Consider the following 12066-nt stretch of genomic DNA (forward strand, 5'->3'; position numbering starts at 1 on the left):
ATTATACTGTACTGTGGAAAACCAAATAAATTCTGCCAGGGCAAAAATAATTTCCCTCTGAAAAGCTTGCTCACTGAAAAGCCTTCCCTGCTGTGGTTCCAGATGGAAAAGGCATTGATGCACTTGTGATCTCTTTTGTCGGAAATAAATGTATCTTTTTACAGTCAGTGCCGAATAGTCTCATCTTCCAAATTGCGTTCTCCTCTCTCTTTCATTTACAGTACCTCTGAATATCTTAAACAAATCCTGAGCTAATCCATCATTAGTCACAATATAAAATATGTCACCATTAGTATGATGAGTCAAATAGTATTCTTATAGGTGGGCTGAAAGCAGAAACGTCAGCCCGATGCCACATAATGAACAGAATAATTTGAAGAGCAAGACAGTGGGATGCCTTTGCGTTATTTAGAAGCTCGTCAATTAATTTATCTTCCCCTGAATGTGCAATGTTGCTGTGCCTCCGATTTGTTCTAAAAGTCAATCTGCTTTCTTTGAACATAAAGGGGGAGCTAAGCATCTCAGTGCTCGCCAGTTCTTTAAACCACAACCTCAGCTTTGAGAGGAATAAAAGCTAAATTAATGATGGAGTGCGGCTTACAAAGGCATTATTTCTCTCAGGATATCACTAATTTCCTTTCTGTAATGTGATTATGATTCTGGTGGCAGGAGTCACAGGCAGAAAAGCCTGAAGAGATGCTCATTCCTTCATTATCTCGAAATGGAGATTAATACGGTGCATTCGCAGACAGAAGCTTTAACTGGGTAGAATTGCCAAGCTACTTAATCAGCTTTTACAGGCAAAATAATACACCATTTTACTGTTACCTTCATGTAACTTATTTAAAATACCAATTCAAACACTTTCAGATGTAAGTATTTCATTTTTCTTTTTTTTTTTGGATGTTGCTATTTAATTATGTCTACCACTGAGCCAAGTATTTCCGAATAATAAACCCCCTGTGCTGAATAACTTCCAGTCTCATTTCATCATATAATTGGATCCATTTAATAAGTGACTACATAATTGGTCATATAGCATGTCCTTAGGATTCTAGCAATTTTATTATTCCCCGGCTTCCTCCTTTGCCATCGTGTTCAACATTCTGATCTGAATTCTTTCCTGAAAAAGATATATTGCCTGTTTCATGTTTTTTTTAGAACAGAGGATTAAAATGTGGACGCTCAAAGTGGAACACCAAGTGCGGCTAGTTATCGTCCTGCTTCAATGAGAACATTTAGTCAGACAATTGACAATGTCTATCTTATAGAATGGCTTCAGCTTCATACGTAACGTGAATTCATATAATTCTTTGACCCCCCCCACTTTAAAAAAAAGATGAATTGGAGATTAACATTTCAAAAGCACTATTATCACAGTGTCTTTGAAAACTTTGGTGGTCAGTTTGCTTTGTATTCCTTTGGCTCACCTGTATAAAGCACTGTTTTTCTGGAATGACAGAAATATTAGGGTAAACCTTCTGGTCTCGTCAGGCTTGGGAATCGTCACAGGCGGGACGGAACATTTGACGGAGTATTTAAGGGCCCGTTGAGCTCGGGTGGAGATTTCCGGTTTTGATGCGGGCACGGCCATGAAGTAAAATTCAATGGACCTCACGATGCTGAAATCCAGAAGTTTGATGCCCGCCACGACACCCACCCCCTTCAAGGGTTCTGCCCTGAGTTAAAATTGCAGCAGTTGTTGTGGGCCAGGGTTTAGAGAACCCCAAAGTGTATCATGGAGTTCACCTGACCCACAATTTTTAATAGATTGTGGTATGGGGACCACACGGCCCACTCTACAGGAGTGGTAGAGCGGAAATGAAAAAGTATTTTTTTAAGCCAAACCAATGTTTATTCTATGAACTCAAGTTAACCTTTTTAAAACATACAGTGAACATCTTAGCAACCATCAATTCAAATACAACATCCAAAGAATACAACACGAAGTAATCCTTTAAGCTTTCCTTTTAACATCCATATGACTTAAAAACAAAACCTTTAACAGAAGCACATCAGGTTAAAGTCACTACTGAAAACATTATAATTCTGAATTCACCAAATGATCAAGAGATGGCAGAGAGATCAACAGTACACCTGCTCTGTCTGGCTTCAGCTCCAGCACTGAAAACAAAACTAAAACACACCCTGCAGCCTGCTCAAAATCGAAAGTAAAAAGCTGACAGACAGCCCAGCTCGATCTGCACTCTGAAATCACTGATTAACACCCATTTCTTAAAGGTACTCTCACATGACACCTGGCTAAAGTTGATTGGTCCACATATTTGGGTGCTCCCCATTTTCAGGCTTGCTGTGGGTGAAGGGGCAGCACCCCTCCACCGGAATGGTGAGATCCAAGGTTCCCCAGATACTGGAGCTCAAAACGTTTGTAAGAGAGATGCGTGGTCCACACTTTCTTTACTCACACTTTAACAGCTTTCTGTAGCAGTTGCAACCCCTACAAGGACATGTATCTCCAAGGTTCATTTCCATATCAATTGGCAAAAGTGGCCAGTCAACAATGCGTCATGAATGATCTGGGGTGGGGACGAAAATGTACAACAATTGCTGTCCCCTGTGTCTCTGGCCTTGTTTTCTTGCACTCTATCCTCCACACCCCCCCCCCCCCCCCGCTCCACTCCTCACCGTCTGCCCGATTCCAACCCCTATCATACAGCTATCTTCCCAATTTTCACACCGTGGACCATGAGTGTAAAGTGCATCCTCCCCAAAGGCTAACTTTCCGTTGGTATTTGCAAATATTCTCTTCAATGTATTTCCCAACACTTGTTGATGGGTCAGAATCCTGGAACTCCTTCCCTAACAGCACTGTGGGTGTACCCACACCACATATACTGCAGCAGTTCAAGGAGGTGGTTCACCACCAAATTCTCATGGGCAATTAGCAATGGACAACAAACGCTGGACCTGACCAGCGACACACACATCCCTTGAAATAAATGTTTTTTGAATTGGACTTCAGCAACTCTGGGCGCCAGAGACACTGGTTCTTACCTGATGTACATTGTTGCTCTGACAACAGAGGGAATGGGAAGGCAGAGAGCCTGGCCAATTGATTCCAGAAGCCAGAGGGATGGATTTAAAAATAATGTTGACCATTGTTTGGAACTTTTACTGCTGATGGCTAGCGATACAGGCTTCGAGTTCTGCGCGCCTAAACGCCGCTCCTAATTCCCCGGCCAGGAGAGATTGCAGAACTCAACTGCAATGTGTGGGTGGCTCGAAGTTTTGAACTTTGATCGAGGCCCAGAGGTGCATCTTTCTGACAGATAGAAGTTCCGGCCACGCCAGAAATTTGTGTCAAAGTGGAAAATCTAGGCCATTCTGTCCAGGCCATCAAAAGGAGGTTTGCCAAGAAAATACACCATTAGGTGGTCCCCATTACGGACAGAAAACGTATCCTGTTTGGTCAGTGAGAATTTTATCAATCTATACAAAAGGCATTCCACGCACAATTTCCTGATATATTCTGCGGGCATGTCGGACGTGAATGCCAAGCACATCCAAGAAATGGGTTGTTCAAGGTTGAGAGGGAATAAATTAAAGATCGTAATTTTCTTTTTAAAGTACAATCCCGCACAAGTGACTGGCTTGACGTCACTTGTGGCCCATTATCCAGAGTTTTGTTTCAGTTATATTTTTTGCTGTTGGCATTTAAGCTCTCACGAGCCGTCATGTTCTAAATTATTTATTTCTTACCCCCCCCCCCAGCATCATTAATGGCAGCAATGGGTTTTCCATTGCGTTTGGAAGAAGGGATGGAGTCTGCAGAGAGATGCAGGGAAGTCTTGCCGGAGGTGGGATGCTCAGTACCTTCCTGCCGCTCCGCACAGACAGACACCCACATCTGCAGACAAATGTGAAATTATCTCTTTTGGCAATGTAGCAGAGTGTTTCCTTTCCAACAGAAACTGATGAGCAGATTACTGCCAAATGGCAGCTGAACATTCAGTCGACTGAGGAAAAGAGTATTTGAAAATCAGGATCTCAAACCCAGGGCGAAAGTTATCTTAAACAGGGAGCAATGATTCCCACTCTCCTTCATGCTTTGCAGACTTGGACAACCTACAGCAGCCATCTCAAAGTACTGGAGAAATACCACCAATGGTGCTTCCGTAAACTCCTCCAATCCCAGTGGGAAGAAAGGCAATCCAACAGCACGTTCCTCTGCTAAGCCAACACACCCAGCACTGAGGAGATAGTCACTGAATACCATCTCAGGAAGAAGCCTTACAAAACCAGGATAAAGTCAAAAAGGTTTGTTTCGAATCACTAGCTTTCGGAGCACTGCTCCTTCCTCGGGTGAATCAGATGAAGGAGCAGTGCTCCGAAAGCCAGTGATTCGAAACAAACCTGTTGGACTTTAACCTGGTGTTGTAAGACTTCTTACTGTGCTCACCCCAGTCCAATGCTGGCATCTCCACATCATGAATACCATCTCCACTGAGCATGTCACTCGTAAGCCTGATGCCAGACTGCGCAAGTAGCTGCTCTACCCGGAGAACGGTCAAGTCAGGAGGTTCCAGCAGCATGTTGGAAGCACTTTAGGGATGTCCTGAAAGCATCACTGACAAGATCAAACATTCCCACCGACTCATAGGAGTTCCTGGCGTGTGACCCACTAAGGTGGAGAAGGTCGATTTGAAAAGAAGCGGAACACATTGAGAGAGCGCAGAGGTGAGGTTGAGATGTCAGAGAGAGTGCAGCATTCTCCAAATGACTCATATGCCCGATGCTTCGAGCAGCACCTGCCCCACATCTGGCAGAGTCCGCAGGTAGCACACTGGACTGGTCAGCCACGGGAGGATCCATCAAACCCAAGTGGAAGCAACTCACCCTCACTCCTGAGGAACTGCCTCAGAGGTTACCCAGCATTCTTCCCACCACCCCCCCCCCCCCCCCCCCCATCTCTGATAAGAAAAACACAAGCTAACTATTGTGTTGAGTTGTTCTTCAAAAGTGCCATGTTTCAGATGAAGGAATATATGCGAGGGTGAATGTCAGCCTGCAAAACTTCATTGGCTTCACTCTTCAACCATAAATATGTCTCAAGCAACCTTAAAGGGTGCATCTCACTGGCTATGGAAATAAGAATGCCGGTCAGCAAGTAAGGCCGATTCAGAACTGTACTGATGTGGTCCAAGGACACAATTGGATATGGTGCAGCTTGAGGGCATGAATAATAGTTGCAAGTTGGCTGCATCCTTTCGGAAATGTTGCAATGCGGACCTATAGGAATGGTTGTTTGGAGTACAAAGATGGCACTCTCAATAACTACCTCAATGCAGCAACAACTTTGACTTCGGAAGCCATCAAATATGGAACCAGGTGCTGGAATGATCTGTCAAACATTTGCAAGGCACACCGCACAGATTCCATTTGCTGCCTGTCATGTCCCCCTACCTTCATCTTAGTTCCTATCCCTTTGACATTGACGAAAGTTGATCACAAGTTGAGATGATCTTTCAAGCAACCTTAAAGGGTGCAAAATGTTTGTCCTCATTTTGTCTAATTGGCACTACCTCTCCCAACTTTATTTCCACAATGTTCCTCTTCCAGTTCCAATTAATTCCCTTGATCCAAGCAAGTCAGCATTTTGTGCCTTGCTGAATTATAAAAATAAGAGCAATCCAGTGCAAATGGCACTTCCCGATCCAGTGTGTTTACAGTTGTTCTTTACCACTTACAACTGACTTACAGCTGCTTTTGAAAACTGGCACTGATATATTCAAATAGTCTAAGCCACCAACATACACATATTTCAAAACTTAATTTTCTTCCTGCAGATTTTGCCAATGTATGCATAATGAATACAGGAAGATTTAATCTGATAAGAAGGCAGACATCTCTATGAGGCTGCCAGCCTCATTGTTAATGTCCAAAAAGTAGATGGGATTCTCATCTTGCAATTATCCGTGATTCCAATACCAAATAAAAATGCTCAGGCTACCTGAGACAGTGTGTGACAAGAACCTGTCTTACTCACCCACAAGTCTCTCTAGAGATTCGGTAAGTGAATTACAATACCGTTCAGAAAATCCACTGTCTTTGGCAACAATACTCGTGACCAGTAATCATTCCCAGACCAGCTTCCATAAGACCATAAGACACAGGAGCAGAATTAGGCCACTCGGCCCATCGAGTCTACTCCGCCATTCAATCACGGCTGATATTTTTCTCATCCCCATTCCCCTGCCTTCTCCCCGTAACCCCTGATCCCCTTATTAATCAAGAACCTATCTATCTCTGTCTTAAAGACACTCCGTGATTTGGCCTCCACAGCCTTCTGCAGCAAAGAGTTCCACAGATTCACTACCATTCCATCACACGGTCCCATCGATTCCCTGGGGTGGTGGTGGTGGGGACGGTTAGGGACAGGGGTGGGGAGACCCCTTCAGGCAGAGCACCGAGGCAGGTTGTAACGGTGGTAACAGGTGTTTAATATGACGACATATATACAGATTTGTGCCCTAGCCCCTGCAACTAAACTGTACCCTGCACCCGCGCCAATTGAACTGGTATCTAGCTTTCTGGCCTTACGGGCCCTAACGCTACATCTAGGTGGTTCCCCAGATGGCATAGCAAGAGTGGAGGTAGCCAGCTGTGATTCCCGCCCTGCCACCTGGGTCCCCTTTGGTGGGCTTCTTCTGTGGCGACCAGGCCTGCATGGGCCCTGTTGCTGCTTGGCTGTCCAGGGTGACATGGTGCCACCCTGTTCTGCCCGCTGCCCACCATATGCACCAGGGTCATGAGGGGGTGGGGAGGGGAGTCCAAGGTGCTGCGGTGTTCCGGCACCTCCCCTGCGGGAGTCAGCGGCATGGGCCCCATCACCTCCTCGTCCCTCGGGTTGCCAGATGGCCCCCCGGCTATTCCATGGGACGGGTGTGAGCGGAGCCATCCCTTGAGGCTCCCCTGCCACCTGGAACTGCCAGTTATGATCCCATCGATGTCTATGGGGATTTGCATGTCCCATGTCCTCCACCGCCGGGGAACACAAGAGGTGGGGGTGGGGGAGGGAGTAGGGTGGTTGCCATCGGTGGGATCAGAACATCCTGCTGGGAGGATGAACTGGAACATTGTTCTGTTCTCTCAGGTGGATTGAAAAAAGATTGTATGGTGCTATTTTTATGAAGAGCAGGGGAATTATCCCTGGTGCCCTGACCAGTATCTATCCCTCAATCAACATCACCAAAACAGATTATCTGGTCTTCATCATGTTTCTATGTGTGGGAGCTTTCTGTGCATAAATTGACTGCCACTTTCCATGCATTACGACAGTGACTACACATCACTGCACTTTGGGATGCCCTGAAGTTGTGAAAGACTGTGTACAAACCAGTTCCGAGGAAAGGACATCAACCTGGAGTGTTAACTCTGGCCGCGATTCTCCGATCCGAGTCCGCCCGGCCGCTGCTGCCAGCGGAAATGGAGAATTTGGCGCTGGGCCAAAACTGCATTGACTGCAGCAGGGTGGGAGAATCCCACCGGTGTGAACGGGCGGAGAATCCCGGCCTTTGATTCTCTCTCCACCGATGCTGCCAGACCTGCCGAGGGTTGGCAGCATCTTCTGCATTCGTTTCACATCTCCAGCATCTGCAATATTACACGTTTTAAACAGAAAGCAAGACTTGCATTGATATAGCGGACGGAATTCATCGGTCTCCGGCGCTGAAATCGCGATCGGCCAGAGAATCCCCGTGGGCACCGATTTTGGAGGAGGCGCCGCTTTTGCAATGGTTCGCCCCCTCCAAAACGGCGTACTCGCAGAGCACAGCGCACGCCATCGAGAGGGCCTTAGGACGTTACCTGAGGCCCTCCCCTGATGCTCCGCCCCCGATGGACCGAGTTCCCGACGGCATGGGACACGTGTGCTTTTTTTTTCTTGAACCCGGCATGGCGGCTGCGGACTATTAGCGTCACCACAGTCGGGTGGGAGCCGTTCTGTGGGCAGGGGGAACTTGGGCGGGGGCTGGGGGAACTGGTGTGGGGTGGACCAGGGGTGGCGAGCCTGGTCAAACGGGGTCATTATTTGGCAAGCCGGGTCCACGCGCGGTCGGCACCATGTTGCACGGTGCGGCCGCTGCAGGCCGCCGGCGTGCAAATGCGCAGCCACGGACCCGGCAATTCTCGGGCCGTATCCGCAGCTGGAGGCTCTGCTAGCCCCCCACCAGACGGAGGATCGGTGCAGCTTTTGCGCTGATTTTCTTGGGCGTAAAACGCCACTTTCTCACGCTGACATCAGCACATAGTCTCCCAAACGGAGAACCCAGCCCAGCATCTTTCACAAATGCTGGACACCTCAAAGCTCTTTACAAAGAATGAAGTATTTCCAAAATGTGGCCGCTGGTGCAATGGAGGAGACCCGAGACCGATTTGCACTCAGCAAACTCTCACAAACAGCAATGTGATAACGACCAGCTTTTTTAGTGATGTTTTCTAAGGGATAAATATATCGTCCAGGACACCAGGGACAATTCCCCTGCTTTTCATCAAAATAGTGCCAGAGGATCTTTTACATCTACAAAGGCCTTAGTCTAACATCTCATCCAAAGAATAGCACCTCCAACAGTGCAGCACTCACTCAGTGCTGTATTTGACTGTCCGCATAGATTTCGGTGCTGAAGGCCGAGAGTGGGACATGAGGCAGGAATGTTACAAACTGAGATCCCTTAATATTTCATATTGTGTGCACAGAATTATGACACAGCTTTGAAAAGTTCCCACCCATACCCAAAATTAGTATCAGGCAGGTAAGTATTTCTCAAAATGCAATCTCACACAATCTTATCCAATAACATCCCAACTCAATTATCCAGGTGGACACGAGTAACTCCCAATTTTCTCATTATTCATCTCTAAGCATTTATCCACTTACGCCTTGCCAATAGTTCAGGCGGTGATATATTTTAATGGTACTGTTTAAAAAATAGAAAGATATTTTGGTCCTTAAAGTTTAATGCCAAGCACATTTCGTTGCACATCAACATTGATAAATGTTTCTTCTTGTCAGTTAGAAATTACCCCAGTTATTAGTCCATTGCAAATGGAAAGAACATTGTGGTTGTAAATCTTTTCAAATCACTCCAGCGATGAAAGTTATAAATTAGGAATAATGTTATCTTGAAGTAGACGTTTAAATGATCAGAATTCACACTCTAGTTACGCTCCTTTATCAAAATACCTTCTCACTCCCTGAAACAAGCCTCTGTAACAGATGTATATCATTAAAATACATAACCTTTTGACCGCCAGAATAGATAAGTAAAAATGTCTCTGAAACTTCTCCCCAGCCAGTGATTCTCAGTAAATCAGCTACAAGTGCTCACTGACTTCGATTGGAATATGCTAAAGAGATGAATGGGGAGCTGCTTCGTTATTTCAGGAAATTTGGATACGTTCGGCTGGTAAATTATTAGCAACCAAAAGAAAATCTCAACAGCTCTGGCAGCTTCTGTAAGGAGAGAAAAGAGCTAATGTTTCGAGTCCAGATGACCCTTTGTCAATTATTAGAATGGAAACATCTTCTCTCTGGCTACCCAGCAAACACGAACATGATATTAATGTCCCCAGCCTGTACAGGTTTGAGCATGCACATCCAGCGAGATTAAGTGGATACAGTATTCAGGCACAGTGCGCGATTAACCCGCACACAATTGTACGGATGTTTAAATCATCATAGCATGTAGCCCGGAGGTACGTGAGTGGCTGCACACTTCAACATTTTACTGAAGTTCGTGTGTGGCCAGCGTTGTTGAAAGCCTTTTGAGCAGGTGAAGGAGACACATCCTGACTGAGTGAGACACATCCAGAGTGGGAAATGGAACTTGGTAATTTGGGGCAGTGAGGTAATTTGGTGCAGAGTGGGAGACGGTGCTTTTTCCCTACCGTTTTGTTCTCTTTCTTCTGGCCTGTAACCAGAGAGCATCCTGGGAAAGTAAGTGATTTTTATTACCTTTTCAAATTGTGTGGTGGGGGGGGGGGGGGGGGGGGGAAATAAGTGACATCACAGTAAAGCTGTGACCTGATTGGCTGGTTGGGAATCTGTTAAATTTGAAAAAAAATAATATTGCAAAAAAATCTAATTGATTAACTAGATAGTGGAGTAACTATACCTGAGAGCAGAGATTGGTATTTAGCATTTAATTTTACAGTAAAAATCATCTAGCGTCAGGGCCATATAGTTAATTGTAACTCAATCGAACAATAATTCAAGTGTTTATTTTAAATTAATTAACTAGAGCTTAAATGTCACTCAGCGGGATGCAGTGCTCCAACTGTGAGATGTGGCAGATCTGTGACGTTTCCAGTGTTCCGGTCGACTACATCTGCAGCAAGTGTAACCAATGGCAGCTCCTCACAGACCACGTGGTTCGGTTGGAGCAGAAATTAGATGCACTTAGGAGCATGCAGGTGGCAGAAAGCATCATAGATAGGAGTTATAAGATATGGTCACACCCAAGGTGCAGGCAGAGAGATGGGTGACCGTTAGAAAGGGAAGGCAGTCGGTGCAGGAATCCCCTGTGGTTGTCCTCCCCTCGAACAGGTATACCACTTTGGATACTGTTGGGGGGAATAGCCTATCAGGAGAAAACAACAGCAGCCAGAGCTCTGATGTTCAGCAGGGAGGGTCAAAGCACAGAAGAGCAATAGTCATAGGGGACTCTATAGTCAGGGGCACAGATAGGTGCTTCTGTGGATGTGAAAGAGATTCCAGGATGGTATGTTGCCTCCCTGGTGCCAGGGTCCAGGATGTCTCCGAATGGGTAGCGGGCATCCTGAAGGGGGAGGGCAAACAGGCAGAGGTCATTGTACATATTGGTACTAACGACATGGGCAGGAAGGGGCATGAGTTCCTGCAACAGGAGTTCAGGGAGCTAGGCAGAAAGTTAAAAGACAGGACCTCGCGGGTTGTAATCTCGGGATTACTCCCTGTGCCACGTGCCAGTGAGGCTAGAAATAGGAAGATGGAGCAGCTAAACACGTGGCTAAACAGCTGGTGTAGGAGGGAGGGTTTCCGTTACCTGGACCACTGGGAGCTCTTCCGGGGCAGGTGTGACCTGTATACGAAGGACGGGTTGCATCTAAACTGGAGAGGCATAAATATCCTGGCCGCGGAGTTTGCTAGTGTCACATGGGAGGGTTTAAACTAGTATGGCAGGGGGTGGGTACCGGAGTAATAGGTCAGAAGGTGAAAAGATGAGGGAGAACTAGGGAATAGGGCCAGTGTGGCTCTGAGGAAGAGCAGACAGAGAGATGTTGCTGAAAACAGAGGGATTGGTGGCCTGAAGTGCATATGTTTTAATGCAAGAAATATGACAGGTAAGGCAGATGAACTGAGAGCTTGGATTAGTACTTGAAGCTATGATGTTGTTGCCATTACAGAGACCTGGTTGAGGGAAGGACAGGATTGGCAGCTAAATGTTCCAGGATTTAGATGTTTCAGGCGGGATAGAGGGGGATGTAAAAGGGGTGGAGGAGTTGCACTACTGGTTAGGGAGAATATCACAGCTGGAGGACACCTCAGAGGGCAGCGAGGCTATATGGGTAGAGATCAGGAATAAGAAGGGTGCAGTCACAATGTTGGGGGTTTACTACAGGCCACCCAACAGCCAGTGGGAGATAGAGGAGCAGGTAGGTAGACAGATTTTGGAAAGGAGTAAAAGCAACAAGGTTGTTGTGATGGGAGACTTCAACTTCCCCAATATTGACTGGGACTCACTTAGTGCCAGGGGCTTAGACGGGGCGGAGTTTGTAAGGAGCATCCAGGAGGGCTTCTTAAAACAATATGTAGATAGTCCAACTAGGGAAGGAGCTATACTGGACCTGGTATTGGGGAATGAGCCTGGCCAGATGGTAGAAGTTTCAGTAGGGGTGCATTTTGGGGACCACAATTCAGTCAGTTTTAAAGTGCTGGTGGACAAGGATAAGAGTGATCCTAGGTGAATGTGCTAAATTGGGGGAAGGCTAATTATAACAATATTAGGCTGGAACTGAAGAACCTAGATTGGGGGCGGATGTTTGAGGGTAAATCAACATCTGACAAGT

Source organism: Scyliorhinus torazame, chromosome 7 (genome assembly GCF_047496885.1).
Source record: "Scyliorhinus torazame isolate Kashiwa2021f chromosome 7, sScyTor2.1, whole genome shotgun sequence".
Lineage (NCBI taxonomy): Eukaryota > Metazoa > Chordata > Chondrichthyes > Carcharhiniformes > Scyliorhinidae > Scyliorhinus > Scyliorhinus torazame.